Source organism: Centrocercus urophasianus, unplaced genomic scaffold, assembly GCF_019232065.1.
Source record: "Centrocercus urophasianus isolate 14NV4802_14NV808 unplaced genomic scaffold, USGS_Curo_1.0 seq_13, whole genome shotgun sequence".
Taxonomy (NCBI): domain Eukaryota; kingdom Metazoa; phylum Chordata; class Aves; order Galliformes; family Phasianidae; genus Centrocercus; species Centrocercus urophasianus.
This window is the reverse complement of record NW_024884475.1, coordinates 35,661,415-35,679,988: the sequence shown is the minus strand read 5'-3', so window position 1 is coordinate 35,679,988 and position 18,574 is coordinate 35,661,415. Positions and strand designations below refer to the sequence as shown.

General features: G+C 38.1%; 1 long non-coding RNA gene across 1 annotated transcript; it reads right to left on the bottom strand.

The window, feature by feature from the left end:
• Nucleotides 1-996: 996 nt before the first annotated feature.
• LOC122157260 lies at nucleotides 997-18,059 on the bottom strand. Its single transcript, XR_006167822.1, has 5 exons — nucleotides 17,980-18,059; nucleotides 14,407-14,524; nucleotides 13,578-13,713; nucleotides 1,996-2,204; nucleotides 997-1,226 (listed from the first exon to the last, which is right to left on the bottom strand). It is a non-coding gene; the product is annotated as an uncharacterized LOC122157260 (long non-coding RNA).
• Nucleotides 18,060-18,574: the final 515 nt, after the last annotated feature.

The following is an 18,574-nucleotide window of genomic DNA, read 5'->3' as shown; positions in this document are numbered from 1 at the left end:
GATGGGGACTCAAGTCTTGATTTGCCGTTGCCTCTATCTGCACTACCTGATTTCACTAGCAGGCCTCATGCAAACATTACACCACCATCCCAGAGTATGCCCACAGGTGCAACACTGATATACCATGTCTATATGCATAACTTTAGGTTGGTACCCTCAACATGTATATTGCTGATATACAGCAACTTCTGTTTTTGTATTGTTCTTTTTTGTTTCCATCTAAATGTATTTTTGTTTTCCTTTTTATTTTACTTCTCTTTTAGTTTGTTGTTGTTCTATTTACTTTGTTTTGTGTTTTGCTTTGTTTTTTATGCTATGCATAATTCAGATTAGTACTGACAGATTGTCACAAAGCAAATCAAGAGACAAAAAAGCATCAAAATGGCAGAAAACACATGCAAACTGGCTGCAAATGGTCCAAGCCCTTCTCAGCAGGACTTTAGCCAGGTTAGCTCAAAGTTACCTGCTGTTTATTCAATAAATATTTCACACCGTGGGAGCTAATTTTCCCCTCCCACTTCAGGGAAAACATATAAAAATATTTGTATGATAAATTATGGAATGATTTTATAAAAACTGGATGATATAGTATATAAAAAATTGTGGGGACTAGTGTAAAGCTATTATCCATCCTATTCATTCAAGCGGGTGATGAACATAATTCAGAAGAACATAATCCCAGCAGAAGTTAGTTGTTAATTACAAAAACAGCAACACATCCAGTATTCACAGGATAACAGAGCTCTGAAAGAAGCTGTGTTTTAGCCATACTTCCGCACCTCTTACTTATCATCCTATTACTACAAGTACCCTTTCAAAAAGTCTAGTGAATTTTCTCATATTTTTTTAAGTTACAATTTAATTTCTAATTTTAACCTCTTTAGATTCTAATTTATTATTAAAAAAAAAAAATTCTGATCTTGGAATGATGTAATTTTTCTCATGAGTTGATTAAATCTTTGAAATTTCAAAATGTGGTTAAGTGAAATGCTCCTATTTCCTTCTTACCTCCAGCTCCAACAAACCGATTCCCATAGTGATTATGTTTCATTATTTGCCTTGCGAAAGTCTCAAATCATTTCTTTCTTAGGGCAAAAACTCTCCAATGAGTCCCAAAAATCTCTGCATACAGAAGATACGAACAGTGTTCTGCAGGCTGAAGTCTCACAGAAATCTTTTCTCAGGAAGGTGCTGGGCATGATCCGCGCAGAATTGAGGCGCATCACCTAAGCAGAAAAAGTCACCTTTATTTTTACTATTGCATCCTTGAAGCAGAGAAATCTCTCTGATATTGGACTCCAAGGCTATACTGCAGAGGTTGTAATGTGCTGCTCATTGAGACTTCAATGCTGCACTATTTGGCCAAGACAAATTTAAAGAGCCTGAAAGCCAAGATCCTAGGTTTTCCTTGGCAAGAAAAGAAGCTAATGCATCCATCATGTATAAAAATTGGCTGTGAAGAATTTGCCAGTGCCCTCCCACTGGTAAGAAGCTTCAATATCTGCATACAGCAGTTGATGTCATTACACCATTTAGAAGGAAACTGAAACTGGTGCAGAGCTTTTCCTTATTAAGACTGATCTACCATTACTAGAGCATAAAGATGGCTGAAACCTGTGGCCGAAGGATTACTACTCGTTTGCAGCCAGGGAAGCAGACCCCTTCCTGGGTACTCGGCATGCCACATCTCACAGGTTGCCTACATGTATGCAGGCAGCAGAGCAATTGCTGGGAAAAGCTCTGTCTCCCATCTTCCCCAAGAAATTGGCAAAACAGAGATTTTATCCCCAGTGTGCAAAGTACTTTGCAGAGGTCCAATAGAGACACCTCATCACCTCTGCCATAACACCTCATAGACCCTCGTTAGCTTTTCCCTTTTTACAGTTTTGCAGGTAAAATGGTTCACCCTGTGTAAACAACCCAAAAGTTACCAGCAAGGAAATATCAAAGTGTACAAGAAAACAGTCGAATATTAAAACAGATGCGCGTGTTCACCTTGGGGATAAGCGAGCTTCGATACAGGGCTCAACTCTGCTCCAGTTTCGCTTAATGGCGAGGCAAAGCGGTCCCAGCTCAGCAGCAGATTTCTGAGTTCACGCCAGGCTTGAGGAGAAGAGTGCTTGTCCAAGGATTATCATCAGGCCCCTCACAATCAGGTTCTCACTTGCTCCAGGTGGGCTCGATCTCATCAGCAATTCCCTGGACTTCAATTTGGAAGAAACATTTCTGTGTTTGACCTTGTATCTCTAATGTAATGTGTACGCCTACCTCACCCACACTCTTAATATCAAAATCTGTTTCCTTTTATTTGAATCACATACGATGCAAGCTGAAGTAGCTATGCCTGCCTTTTTCTTTCTCTTATCTTGTTTTTGACCTACAACATTATCAAGAAGTCCCCAGTTTTTGTTTCTGCATTCATTTCACTGCTTTTATGAAACTGCCTCAGCAAATACGGGTGACTGATAAGGGCTGAACTTTCTTTCACCCTCAGCTGCTCCAATCCGAATTTTTAAAATCCCCACGGGCAGAACAAATACAGAAGGCATTACTGACAATTTTCAAATCAGTCACAGATTTTTCATGTGTAAAAACTGAGAAAGCCAGAAATTTATCTGAACCTGATCCAACTGCTCTGAAAACTTCTGAAGGCTTCATGTATGCAGAGACTTCTTGCCTTTCCTGTGAAGGAGGGGAGTACTCTGGTTGGTGGCCATAGCACCGCTCACAAGAACCTAAAATGTTCTCCCTATCCACTAGCAGAAGCCATCTCAGAGCCAAATGAATTGATACTCAATTACTATGTGTCTACTCATAGTAACAGATGAAATGTGAGGCTACAAAAAGATGGTTTGTGGTACCCACTGAAGCAGAGGGTGTCCCTCAATATCTTATTTTGAAAACCTCTATATTTCTAATGAGTGGTTAAATATTTGATGACCCGATTTTGAGAACAGTCTTCAAGGTCAAGTAAGGATTAAAAGTGAGACGAAGATATCACATAAAAAAGCAGCTGGATAGTGAGTTCCCGAGGAAGACGTTAGAACTGACAGACATTCAAGTCTGAAAGACTGTCTAAGAAAGGCAGCAAAGAGCCAGGAGTAAAGGGCCACCTTGACAAGAAAAGACTTGGCACATATTTGGTCTGCTGTGGTTGTACTGTTGTACTCACATCTGAGTAAAAGCAAAAAGAAAAAATAGCCAAGTAATTTCAGTGTAAACACGTTAAAAAACTGGCATCTTTCCTGAAAACTTGTAAAATGAGTTGTAGTTCCACAGGTTGGCTGGGTTACAGTATCCTGTAAAGTTAGATATCTCTAAAGGGAGCGTTGACAAGCTCCTCACCGTAGCAACAAAGTGGTACCCACTCAGAGAATGAAGCAAAGCTCTTGGGAAGTAATTAAAGAACATTTTGGTCAGCTTGTGATGCAAATATGATTTTTTCAGATTATGTAGAAACAAAGTGGAAACCCACAGAACATCAACAAGAAGGTCTAAAGTAACAAGGCTGAGTGATGTTTGTCCAAATGTGCCTAAAAAGAAAAGATGGGAGGAAATAGGAGGATTTCAGATAAATGGTTCAGGAAATATCTCCCTCTCCCCTTTGTTTTCAATTTTTGTATTTTTACAATCTGCTGATGGAGACAAAACTAACCCACCTTTTCATGAACCTTAACTCATGCTCTTTCATCTAGAAAAAATACACTAATTATTTCTTTGGATTCACATTTTTCTGGTGCAGAACTTTGTTAAAGAATAGCATTTGCATATTGAAATGCCCTATTTTTGCTAGTCTTCAGTTACATTCTGTCAAGCCAAGCCTTTTTACATTATTTTTAAGTGATATTACACATAGTTCATTATATAGATCATCTCTAGTTCCAACTACTATGAATTAAATCTAAGCAATTTCTGTGAGATCAGCAGAGACTGCCTAGTTTTCAACTGGTTTATCTAGAGCAAAAATACTGTTTATATGTAATCTAGCTACCCAAGTTCACTAATGACTCTATGGAACTTAGAAAAGCATTCCCTCCAGCTAAACAAAATGCATCCTATTTTCTACTCAAAATCAAGAGTTGAAAAATTAGGAGGCATATGGGGGGGAGGAGCCAAGTCTCTCTTACCTATGTCTTTGAAGGGCTTCAGTCACTCCCCTCCCAAGTATTACACATTCACACATAATTCACTAAATGGAAAGTTTGGAGAATTTCTGAAGAAAATATATCAAAACAATTAACCTCTGTTTTGTTATGGTTTCCTCGAATTCAAAGGCAGAAGGCTGAAAAATTAAAAGGTGTAAAGTAGATGCAGCCACAAAGTGCGAAGTAAGTCATTTTAAATCACTTCTATCACTTTTTGTATGTCCTGATGTTTAAAACAGCACTGGTTAATGATAGCGTTTATTAACAACACAGCACATTTTCTAATGTATGCTAGAATCTCTAATTAGTTCTTAACCGACTTGACTGCTGTATTCAATGTTTAATAAACTCTTCTGGTAAGTGGAGAAATCACAAAATCCAAATGTTGCCTGCATGAATACTCTTGCACTAGCTTCTGTTTCCAGTTGTTTGATTGAGTTTTCTATTTCATGAACTACTGTGAGAGAAAATCACGTGATAAAGGTGTAACCCAGCAATATGTCAGCAAATAGCTGCTCCTCTGACTGCTAGTACTTCAAGGAGCAGGCATCTAAATGAAATCAGATCCCTACGGAGTCTGTGGCACCAGACATACAGAAAGAGACATGAAACCTTGTTGTATGCCATGTGCACGATAAAGGAAATTTTTTTACCTAGGCAGGGCTCGTGTTTAATATTCTGCTCTTGTACTTAGCCAATTGAAGCCCCAGTGAGCTTTTGTTTATGATCTGATTCTCGTTACTCACATGCAACTAACTGCTCAAGTTGTCTGGTCACTTCTGGTACAAAATGGAGGGGAGATGAAATATGAGAGATTAGAGCTTTGTTTTCAACATGGAAAAAACAAACAAACAAGCAGAAACATCAGAACTAACATATATATATCACAGTATATATTTTTATAACTATGGAATTAATATCTATATCCATACGTATCTATGATTAATTAATTTATTTGAGAAAAACCTGAAATGATAAATTCCTTGTGTGATAGGATAGGGTTGTATAGATACAGCTGCTTAAAAGCCTCCAAGATTATTTAGGTTTCACCTAACTTATTTGTGTTTCATTAAGTTAATTGGAAGTACAGCTGAATGACCCAGTATTTAGCTTCGCAACTCATGGCAGTAGTCATAGCCTAATTAAATACTTCATAATCAATTCATTTAATCACGACATACACACACATACAACAACAACAAAAAAAAACATAACACAAAAAACCCCAACCTTTCAATATCCTTACAAGATTAGAAGAAAAGAAGGTTCTGCTAAGGCATATGGCAAGCAATCTCTTCTTGCAAAACAGCAAACTAAACCACAGCTCTAATACCATGTGTTAAGAGATAGTGTCTTTTTTACACACTGCATTTAAAAAGTCTCTCCAGAAGCAACCGGAATACAACCTGAACTGTAGCACCAGGTTGAAACACATAATTTGACTACAAGGAATTGAAATGAAAAGGCAGAAAAGGAGACAAAATTCCATGAATTAAAATTTTGATTTCCCAAACAATTTCCTTAATTGCTAACACTTAGGTTGGAAATTTGTGGAATGTAACTAATAAAAAAGTAAATGAGAATGCCTGCTGCACTGAGATATGTCTCCATCAGCACACAAGTAAATAGACATAGGCGTCAAAACTGCTGAAATAAGCACCCGTTCTAGCTGAAGTGAGGAATGAAGCCATAGATTTAGTTGCTGTAAAGATCGTAAACTTGTTCGTTTTTTCTCATTTCTTGACTCCATTATGTAATCATCCTGTTGAGATATTTGTATACGGTACACAAACAGTAGAAAGTTTTTTTGCACCCATCACAAAAAAAAAAAAAAAAAAAAATCTATAACAGCTACTATAGTTTGCTACTTTCATGTGCTTAGAAGCCATCATCCAGCAAGTGAACAAAGATTGTATTTTCAAATGTTTTCATCTTGACCAAATTCTCTGCTCATAGTGTTTGTGATAATCCTAGTTTCATGCACGCAGGCTGAAGGAGGTGTGAAGGAGAATCCACTGGCAAAAGCATGGCAACACATCAGTACAGTAATTTATTTGTTCATATTTTGCTGTTGCATATCTGAAAAGGTCATACTCAAATAAAGCTGCCAAGATATGATATTCCTCTGAGAGGAATAAAATGGTTTATGTATCTCAGCTTTGCCAAAAAGTTATGGAAACAAGAGCTTCATTTTGTGAATAAAGATGTAGGCACAAATACTGGATCAAGCAGGGTGAAGACCACCCTTGGGCTGAGTGTTTAGGAGGAAAGTGGTGAAAGGTTGGGGGTTTGCTTTGTTTTGTGGAACATTTGGGTGTGTATAACAGGCCTGTCTAAACAGAATTGGTGTGTCTGATGGCTGATCCAATATTCTGAGGAGGTCCTCTATTCAGAACTTGTTTTCTTTCCGCACTTACCCTATTTTGTGTATTGTACTAGATTATACTGGTTTCATAAGTGGCAGTCACAGTAACTGTCCATCTGGATATGTTTTGAGGCTCTATAAAGTTTTAACAACTGTAAAGGCGAAAAAATAATGAAGTATGCAGCCAGTCTGAAGTTGTTATCTAGAGACTTAACCTACTGTCGCCAGGAATGCACAAAGGACAATTCATGTTCCATGTAAAATGCATTCAGATCCGTAGTCTTAATACAGCAAAAAGTTTTCTCTTGTGATGGAAGAGATTGTATTCTTATATTTATAACCCCTTAATGCACGAAAATAGTTAGAATAATAATATTAAAATCATAGTAACACATTTCAACATCTAATCTTGATTCAGGGCATGTGTAACTGAACCACATACTTGATTAACTCTTGCACTTGTCCTATTGTCTGCTTTTTAATAAGCAAGATTTATATTCCTCAGTGTCCTTTAATAAGATTTTGGCCCGTGAGAATTTATTCACATGCTATTCATTATGGAATGCCAATCATAATCTTTGTACACACTTGTTTCCTCACATGTAAAAAGTTCTCTATTTCGGATTTTCAGCATTTAATAATTCTTTTATTTAAGAAGAATCTACAGGATGAGTTTAAATTTTGTGTATTTTCGTGACAAAAGACAGTTGTTAACAATGAAATAAATGTGATATATTCAGTCAGACTGTATCAGTGACTATTTGGAAAAAAATAATACAGCTTGTACAGATTTCTATTACTAGGATTTGGTACTTGGTGCAACCCCTGCATATTAACGTAATTCCAGTTGCTCCTGATATTTTCAGCAAATGCTGAGTAAAGTTCTTGGACTTTACTGGTTGAGGAGTAAAATCCCAAATCCCTCAGAGGTGAAATTTCCCAATAGAATCACCAGTGCCTTATGATAAGTAGCAAGAAAAATATATAATGTTCACTTGTTTTAAAGTAGTGTATGCGCACAGAAAAATTTTGGTAAACGCACCTTCTACATCAGTAACCTGGTAATCTAAATAACGTAGGTTTTCCCTTTGGGAAAAAGAGAAATCATTATCACAGGCTTACCTTTTCAACCTTGGACTCTTATCTTGGTGATGACAGAGGATCTGTTTTCAAACACCTCGCTAGACAAGATATGGTTCTGCAAATAAACTGCTCAGGTGCACATCGTGAAGTTCTGGAGTAGGCCTTTTTAAGCCACTGAGATTTAGATGGATCACCTTAACGTTTAAAAAGTAGGACTGTACTTGTATCAGGCTCAAAAGGACAAATCAGGGCATTAGGACTGTGACCCTGCAAAGTATATTATGTCTTACTATAACAATATAATATATAATAATATAATCCACTAACTTCCTTAGCTATTTCCTGTTTTATCATTATACCATGCCCAATTGGATCTGGAAGCTGGGCCTACATTGTCTCTGCTCACAGAGTGAAGCTCAAGACCACAGCATGTGCCAGAGAGGGTCCCCATTGTGCAAGCTTTCACTCAGCACCAAATCACACTATCTCCAGACTGGCTTTCATTTGAGCTTTCACTTTGCTCCTGATGTTTTGATGAATACATAGGAGAAGAGAAGCCAAATCACACAAAACTGTCTCATTCTGATATATCAGGCATTAGTTACATTTAGTCTCTTGAGCAAAAGAATTCCTGAGCTGAGAATACTGCCAGAGCTCCTCGCACAGCAGCTGAAATCATGCTGGCAATTGCAAGCATAATTTAAGCCTCTCTTGTTCAATATGCAGCCTTTTGGTAATTTATCCCTTGGTTATCCCAGCTAGGCTAATATTTTTTTTCCCACCATTTCTAAGAGAAGATTAAACCTTGTAGGGCTGGAGATAATCACTCTGGCTTGGGGAGGGGAAAAAAGGGAGAGGAACAAGACTGTCATAAGGCAGAGATGATGTTAGAACAGTGAAAGCTTTTCCTGTGGCTCTCCAGTACCCATCTGTAATAAATTCATATGGGGATTTGGAGGAAATAAAGGCCTCAGCTAACCAGCAAGTTCAGCAGGTTAGAAAGCTGTACAGTATGGTTAACAGCAAATCTTTGTTTTATCCATCCTGACAGGTTCTGCTGGATCATACAGATATTTATTTTTCTAAGGTAATATTATAAATCACTGTCAGGTCATCAGCATTCCCACAGATTTCCAAAGCATTTCTTTACCTGCCAAAGTTCCACAGACCCAGGTTGCTGTATAAGCTGCTCCCAAAACGGGGCACACAGCTCTGTACTGTGCTCTGCCAAAGCACCCTCACTCAGGAAGAGGTTGTAAGAAAGGAGCTGGCCCCAAGAGTTACGGCTTAAGGACACCATGAGACTTTTATTAAGACCACCTCCAGCAATAGTTTGTATTAATCATAACAAAATAAGCCAACATTTTACTTAAACAAAAGCTTTTTTTCCATTCATTATTCACTTAGGAAAAACTAATCAATTAATTTCGCTAGTAAGAGAATAAGTTAATGTACTACACGTGGTACATTGTCTTCAATCTGAATGATTCGTGCACATCTACAAATTAAAAACAGCTTAATCCTCCTAGTTAAACAAGACCCACTGGTTCAATTTTATATATAGTGGAATCATGATTTAGGCCAAATTACAAATTCTGTCAGGACCCTGGATTAAGGTGAGAGATCATCAGGGTCTTTCATAGGACCATCTTCCAGCTGAGAACAACCAGAGTGTGACATGTGCTTGCCATGCCTCCTTCTCTGCCTTATACAGCCCAATACCATAGAATCATAGAATCACAAGGTAGGAAAAGACCTGCAAGATCATCTAGTCCAACCATCCTCCTATTACCATTGCTACCACCAACCATATCCCGTAGCTCCTCATCCAGACACCTCTTGAACACTGCCAGGGACAGCAACTCCACCGCCTCCCTGGGCAGCCATTCCAGTGCCTGACCACTCTATGAGAGAAAAAGTTCTTCCTTATGTCTAATCTAAACCTGCTCCGGTGCAACTTGCGGCCATTTCCTCGAGTCCTGCTTGTTGCCTGGGAGAAGAGGCCAAACCTCTCATCACCACAACCTTCCCTTTCCTCCCCTCCCCTTCCCTTTTCTGTGAATGAATCTCAAAAAAAAAAAATTAAAGATGAAATAGAATTAAGTTCAGTCATTATTCTGCAAGAATCATATTCACTTCTAGAAGTTGAAATTACTGACTTTACCAGCTAGCAATACGATTGAAGTCCTGATAATAGGAAATGGTATCTCGAATGCCAGGGTTACCAGTGTCACACAAAGTTGCTTACTCTGTACCACAGTAATGTTGCAATGCTCTTGTGCTGCCCTGCTTTGCTACAGGTTACATGACCAAAACTAGGTCCATGCTAAATGATTTGAAGTAAAACAGGCCCTTTATTTTCAGACCATCTCAAGGGCTTTTGGAAGTGGGAGGAAACCAAGTGCCAGCAAATGGATCTAGGAGGGCCTGACCTAAGGATAAGGTTAAGTGGTGTAATAATCTCCATGCTGAAGTTGATGCTGTATAGCAGCTTCCCTGATGTGCTTGGTCACAAGGTGAACCACTGTGAGCCCACCTCACAGATTTTCTGCCCAAATCACTTAAAGCTTGAGGCTCTGTCAAACACAGGAACTCCCACCTAAAACACTTTCCTTTCTACTTACTAAGGACTACTTTCTTTCAGGCTGTACTCACTGATAACCTTATCATATTTCTGTTTACTTCACTGTTCTCTATTTAGTGCTGTGATATTTGCTTCCAAAAACTACTTTCAGATACAAAAATTTAATGCAGAGTGCTAAAGCTGGCATATGCATACCACGGAAGCCCAATCTAAGCATTAACTTTTGTTCTATACAAATTTTCTAAATGCAAAACATTTCTTAGATTACAGAGTTTCTTCTCTGAGAATCAAAAAGTTAATGCATGAGTTTCCTTTGTTTGTCATCGTTGTTACAGAGGAAAACGATCAGTCTAACAAAAAGTTTCTTTTCAGATATTGTTGGATGGGCATTTTGATCAGATTTTTTTGTTTTGTTTTGTCTGGTTGTTTTTATCTTCTTTGAAAGAAAGATAAAACTAGCTAATGACTTGCAGAGTTTCTGTTTTAACAACATGCTTGTTGTTAAGACCAGCAAAGGCAACACTCTCCACAGACTTCATTAAGGGAAAATGTCTCAATGTCCTGCTCTCAGAGACATTACACATATCTTCCCTTTGCAGAAAAAAAATAGCTGAGCTAAATTTGGAATTTTTCTGAAGAAGGAGACTCTAAGTTAAGAGAAGGATCCATGAAGAATTATTCCCTGATGGCTTGGGAAGGATTTGTTTCTGACATGTTCCAGCTCAACCCAACCGCACTCTTGAGGTACAACTGTGTTAGAGAAGATTTTTTTTTTTTTTTTGCTTTGGAAGGATTACTCACCAGCTTACTCAAACTGAAACACGATGGTATTTCAGTATGTAGAGAAGAAATAGTAATCTGATAAAAAACAGGAAACAGAGGTAGAAATGCTTAATGTGTTGAAGATAGAAAATGAAGAAAATTCTACTCATGCCTCATGCAGAGCAGTTCGCAAAGAAAGATGGCAGATATAATGTCAGTTAGGCATGCTGTACAGAGATAAATAAAAGCAGCCACATTGATGTGTGAGCTGGATATACTATCTGAAATTTCAAAAGATTGTGGATATGGCACCGATAACAGGATCCATCAAAAGACACGTAGAGCTAGAAGACCAACATTCAGTATGAAGACAAGGACAGACTTTCATCTCAGCTAGGAAAAAAAAATGGAATTTGAATAGTACCTCAAAAACAAAGGGCAGAAAAGTAGAAACAAACTGATGCTTCAAACAGTATTGGGGTGCAGATTCATACTGATAGGCAAGTAGGTGGCAAGAAAAATAGAAAGTAATTAAAAAACAGAGTAGACATAATCCATTAGGAGAGTTACTAATCCCTAAATATGACTGCTGCAAACAGTCCACCATACTCACAACAAATGGACACAGATATTCTGTGCTGACTTGCCTATGGTCTGTACAGATAAGAACAGAAGAACAATCAGAAGTTTAATCCACATTTACAAAAACTCTCCCTTTAAAATTTAAAAAGTGCTTGTATGCATGACAGAAATAAGGGTGAGGACTCAGAAGTGGGGGCAAGTTGTTTACAACATAGGCATTGAAGATAATATGTTTTGTTTGCATTCAGAAGACATCTGAATAACCTATCATCTCAGCCAATTGTTCCAGAAAACTTATTCTTCTTTCCTAAATAAGTAATGTTTGATTGCTCTCTCAAACAAACAGCTGAGCTATGATCCCACAGCAACAAGGGATTTGTCTGTTCATGTTCTCCAGTAAGCCTAGCCTTTTCACTTAATCTAGACCATACCCCAAGTTGTTGAGACTCATTCTTTCAGCTCTGGCCTCTTGAGTTGGCCAAGGGAATCACTACAATAATGAACTTTGAGAATTTTGTCAAGCAATCTTCTATTTAAGCCTCAAGAGGTAAACATAGCCTCAGTTTGGTTGATTTCTTTGGATTGATGAGGAACACTATGGTGCAGAGAAATCACACATATCCCAGTCTAAAGGATGGTAAAAATTAAGGTGCTAATATATGATTGTGAGGCCTTCAGATCAACACAGAAGTTGGGGAGGAAAATATTTACTATGCTAAAAGTGCTAGGAGAAGCTCAAAACTCTAACCCATTGTCAGTGATCGTTCCCTTAAGCACGCTTCCTGATCAATACTTGAGAAGCCTTAACTTTGCTCTCCAAAGTAGCCAAAAAAACACTGATTTTATCTCAACTTATATGTCAGAGCTATATAAAAATGCAATATCCTTTTTGTTTAAATAGTTTTTAACATTTTTTTTATTTACATAAGCACATAAATGTATTAAACCAAAGATTCTTGGAGATAAAATAACACTTTAGAAAACCACAAAGTAAAAAAAATAATAAAAGCAATCATTAATCTGACTTAAAAAATGAAGGTGATGAAAATAAATTAAATTAAATTACCCTATTCCTACATCTAAGAACCTTGATTATAAGCTCTACCATATTATATAACCAAAGCAGAAATTTGAAAAAAGTGAAAGAAAAAAACACCAAGACAGTATTAATAAAATAATGAGAAGTGTCGCAGAAAGGTTAATGAAATATTGGTAATGATTAATGGTGTAATGGATAACTCTATGTATCTTTACAGAATGAAAATATCCAATCTACCTCAGCTTTAATAATCATATTCCCAGTGAGTGCAGATGAGAAACTTAAAATGTACATATAAGACTGGAAATGGTTATAAAAAGATCAGAGGCTTTCAAAATTCACTGTGTACTGGGTCTAGTGAATGTAATGCCAAGAGTAATATATGAAATCTGATCTGACAGTTTCACAATTTTCCTTTGTTTGAGGAGATCCCCATGCAATGAAAACCTACAACATCATGCCAAAACTGAAAGAAACAGTGGAAAGGATTCAGTGGTAACTACCACTAGTCCATTTCTCGCTGGCAAAATATAAAAAGAAGATGAAGAATTAATTACATTAGGAAATCCAAGGGAACATGGTTTAGATTAAAGGACTTTTTTTTTAAGCAGTCAGCTGGAAGGCTGATATAGTACTGCTCATGCAGATGTTTGGAAAGTATTTCACAAACTCTAATCTTGGAGAGTGTCTAAAGGCTTTTGCTCTTCCACTGCTCCATGCCATCTCCAATTTATCTTCTGTACAAAATAGAAACTACAGCTTCTAGTTAAATAAGACGGGTAATTAAAAACAAGCAAAAAAACCCGACACAGTAGAATATAGGATATTACAGTCCATATTCTGTAGGTCCAGTATCTATAATAGATTGGCAGATCCCTTTTTATCAATAAGCAACAAAAAAAGAGTAATAGCTATCTGTCAAAACTAGGTTTAATTCACTCTCTTGGTTCATATTGGCACAGAACAGTATACTGCTATACTGAAACCTAGGAGTTCAGATCTGTTTGTGTGGCTTACCTTGAACAATCCAGCTCTATATTGCTCTCTGGGTAGTCATGGTCATCTGCCTACAGAGGCAACAGCTATGTCTGATCTTGGTTTCTCAGCCCATCTCCATTGGCAGTTTCTGATATATTGATAGTTCCACAGCATTCTATAAACATCAGACACACAAACAGGTTACTTAAGAAGTGAAGAAGAGTATGGCAGAATGTCTGACCTACATTTAACAATCGTAAGTGGCATTAAGATCTTTAAAACCAAGGTATGCAAGGTAGAGCAGTTCTATGTCTGCTCCTCATCTGGTTACATGCACCACAGTATCTATCCTCAAATATGCTCTGTTCTCAAAGCAGAAGAAATGAGAATGAAAAGGGCTGTGATGCTGACCACTCCACAATGTAACAATATTAATTCAGTACCGCACAAGTCAGAGGAAATTCCAGTGTCCATGGAGCTGACCCAGTCTGCTAGCCATTCTTTATGCCCCAATGACTTGAAGTGATAGATGAGGAAGAATCATCTTGCAGTGTTAATAATTGTGCACTCACAGAGATGTGAAGGAGCTCAGCGTTTGTCTTGAAGGGCAGGGAGGCCATCCCTAGAGCCTTTGCCAGAGACACCAGATGTGCAGGGAGGAAGCAGAGGTACTAACAGTGTGTGGAATCAGCGGTGTTGAGTGATGGGTAGGAAGGTGAAAGAGGAAGCAAGCAGAAGGGATGGGATGAAGAGAAAGTCTTGCCAACAAGTTCTGGTACAAAAACATTGAGAATCTCTGAGCTTGTGTTTGGGTCAAGTTCTGGGCCAATGCTCTTGGGTTCTGTTAATTCATTTTGTAACTGCTTACAAAAATTTCTGTCTTGTGATGAGGAGCTCTGAGCGGTCTTCAGCTTGAAGGATGAGGGCTTCCACTGTCATGTCCTTAATCCACAATATTTCTCTACCACCAGAGATGCTGTGTGTGTCTGAAATATATAGAGAATTATTGATGAAAAACGTAATACAAGACTGAGCATTTTTTTTTATCACAAAAACATACATCTAGCACTCGAGCATTTCCACTGCTGGGAATCTAAATTAGATATAAAGCCTTTTGATTCACTCTTTAAAATCAATTTCTGCCTTCAAAAGAAAGAAGATTAGATGGAGGGAAAGGTAAAGAAAATGGATACTCTTTTGCCAATCCACAATTCATTCAGAATTAAGATTTTCACTTTCCAATCTCCTCATAAGTGTACATTTTTCTGCTCATGCTAGCTCTTTCATTAATTATTTCTCTGAACTCTTGCTTTTTAGCCACATTCCACACAGTCTGGTCCTGCAATTCCAGTCACAGCCTTTGGGTTTCTTATTTCCCTTCTTCCCTAAAGCAGAATTAAACCCTGCTGGTTGGAGCCAGCTCAGCCTCGAAGCTGGGAGGCAGCTCAGACTGTGCATGTTCTCTGTACCATGCTTTGCTGCAGCGACAAGAGCACTCTCTCACTCTTGGGGACCTTTCCAGAGGACTGCTCTTCCTTCTGTCTCTACACACAAGCTATCAGGTCCCGCAAAGAGAAATGCTTCATGCTGCTTTTTCCCTCCCTGCTTACTAGATGCATTTTTGCATATCAGTTCTAAGCATCTCTTAAAGTCTGTCTCTGAGTGGCTAGAAGAAGTGTTATCTAATGGTAATATCCAGCCAGACAGATTCTCCTTTGCTATCCACTTCATTGTTGCAAGTATGATTATGAAGGATGACTCCTGTGTTAATGAAAGAGAATGGAATTTCCATTGACTTTAGCAGGGTCAAAACTTCACCCTGAAGGACCTATCACTAGGAATGGGACAGAATTTCCATTTTCACAAAGAATTTGCAACCCTTTAATTATGCTGTAAAACCTCAAATATTTTCTTCGCAGGGCAAAGTTCGTATCTTATTTCAGATGAATGTAGTGGCTGAGCATCATCAGCTGCCAGAAAACCTTTAGAAGTTACTTAAAATAAGAACAGGCATAAAAGAGAAGCAGGGTGGGAAAGGGTTGTTTGCTATTAAACATGAACACAAACCAAGCTGGGCCTTTTGTCTATTCCCTTCCCCCATTTCGTTCACACAGTCCTTATCACCCTTCAGACAGCCTCGGAATGCTAATTTTTCTAATCACTTGGGGACTGAAAACTGCAGAAACTGTAGAAATTAACCAAAATATTATTTTAAACTTTGTTTAATGAGCCTGGATCCACACCTGAAAATAAGCTCCCAATCCTTCCATTCTTCCAATAATGGCATTTCCACACATTCTGAAAAACTAAAATTCAAAGCAAAAATTTGAAAACATTTCCAAAGGTCTGTTTCAATCAGAACTAGCAGGTAGTTTTTACAAAGAAGTGGTTTTAAATGAAAGCCTAATTGTTCTCTTTTTGCAAATGTTTAGAACTTCCTTTCATATAGAAGCAGATGATAAGGATGTTCAGAATGGTTCGGTGAAATGATACTGTAATGATAAAATTCAGATCAGCTTTAAACTTTATTGTATTTTCCACCTCTTTCTAAGCTTTAAGGATTTCAATTATTCTGTCTCTCTCAGCGATGAAGTCTATATGCATGTATCCCTCATCTAACACTAACGACAACGTAAAAACCATCACACATCTAATATGTGACTATATGCTTTTGTCTATCCTAATGGTTTGAGAGAAAATCTTGATAAATCAAGGCTTTTTTTTTTGTTTCCTCTTTCTTAAGTTTTGTTGCCTCGATTAGATAAAAAAATAGGGGCCTGTCAATCTGTTTTCTTTTCAAGTCTCCTCTGTCTCTTTCTAAATTAGTTACAGCCTGCTTTTTGTAGCTCTATAGCCAGCCTGACCTAATTTAATTACCATGACTTGTGTGGCTTAAAGATAAATAGTTTTATTCAGTCAGTCTACTTTTGTATAAGTTTTCCTTTTCATGCATCTCCTTATGTTTTGGCATTCAGAATTCTTGCTCTCTGTTCCTCAGTGGGTTAACACAAGGTTAGTTTTATAGCATTGTCCATATTCTCACAAAAAGAACTGTTTGATGTTGTTCTGCTCAGCTCCTGCTTTGCTCTGTCCTGTTGCACGCTGTGAGTGATCAGGCCTTTGTGGGGAACAGGCAACCAACCTAAGGAGCATTTCCACAATGCCACTGGCAGCCAGTGGCACTGGCTCAGTCTGAGGAGCTAGGGATGGAAGACACTCTGCCATTTCTGTTGTGAGCTGCAAATCCTCAAAGCAGAGGTTGCTCATACACAAGCTACTGTCTGTGTACTTTTTTCCTTCTTTGAGGAAATTACTTCATGAATCTAAGTACGAGACACCGCTGAGAGAGGAAGGCTGGAAGACGTGGGACAGTGAAGATAGTGGCTACCGCACCACTCCTGTGCAAACATGTGACAAATCCCCTGCTCAACACATATAATTATGTTCATTCCAGGCTTTAAGGACAAAGAGAAACAAGTTCCTAGGGTTACAATCAGGCTGACATCAATAATAGTGATCTTAATAATGAAATATCTTTAAAGCCAACTGAATCTACCTTCAGGTATTCTGTTCTATCGAGCCCTTGCAATAACTTAATTTAGAATGATAGGATGGGGTGATATGTGGATATGTGATGCGCTTGAGAACAAGAAACCACCAACAAATCATCATCACAAACTTCGGAAGTCAGAACTGGGCTCCCAGTTGGCAGGGCTTTACAGAGGTGCTGCAGCAGCACTTTGCTTGCACTACAAAACTGTCCTATAACAAGCTCCATCAGAATAAGCACAGAACATTTGACTGCAAATGTATTTAAATAAAAACGCGTGTGTGTGGAACTATACGGAAATGTGTGAAAAATCTCACCAGTCTTTTAAAAACACTGTTCAGTAGAATAGCACCGGCAAAAGGAAGACAAATAAAAGTATTTAAATGATATTTCAATTTGCAGTCATTTCAAGTCAATTGCACAGATAGATGAGAAGATGTTAAGTTTTTCAGATAAACCATAAAGGACCATCAGGCCAAGTTCTAGTGGAACTACGTAAACAGCACCCTTAAATAAACAGAGCATGTCTTTGTACTTATGCCAGAATCCAACCCACCATAGATACAAAGTAGAAACAGCAATTCCATGTGTTAGCACCCACAGAAAGGAAAGAATCCATTGACACTTCCATGCTTGGAAAACAGAGGTGAATCATTTCTTTCCAGCCATGATTAACCAGAAAACACTGCAGAAGCAATAAAGAGGGAAACAAAAAGATGCATTTGTTTCCTGTTAACTAAAACAGCCCGACAGTGCAGTGATGCATTTGTCATAAACATCCACTGGTGTCCTGCTTCAATTCCTCTTAAAACCTGTGACAGACTGACTTCTATAAGCAGTAAGTTTGATTATCAGTCATTTCTGTTGATAAAAACTCAATGTATACCTTACCTTTATCCAGTTCTTCACAAACAGCACCAAAATAATTAAAAGGCAGCCACCTCTAAAGTGCAACTGGGTCAGGTCACTGGGGCCCCTACAGCTGTATTAAAAAAAAAAAAAAAAAAAAAAAAAAGCCTGCTGAGAAGATAAGGTTTTTAAAGGCTCCACAGATGGATACAGACATACAGACATACCGACAAAGACACAAGGGAAAGGGAAACTTTATGGCACACTATTAATCTTTCTTAGAAAGATGAAGTGTTGCTGTGACCTTGATGACATCTGAAGCTGTCATTTGGAAGGAGGGAAAAAATGGAGACCAGAACACTTCAAATAGAACATTGTCATCACCAAAGTACACCTACCATTGAGACTCCCTTTAAGCGCAAAGAAAATACTTATTTTGTAGGGCATAGCTTGCCTGAATCATCTGCTTACCGTGGCCCACTCTCACAACCTCTCATATGACATTCTCAACCAAACAGATGTCTTTCCCTTACGGTAGAAATCAGTTTTCCTGGCCTTTTGCTGAACTAGCAGAGAGTTGCTGGTACATGTCAACCAAAGACACAACCAAGCATCCTCTCTATTGCTGAAGAAAAAC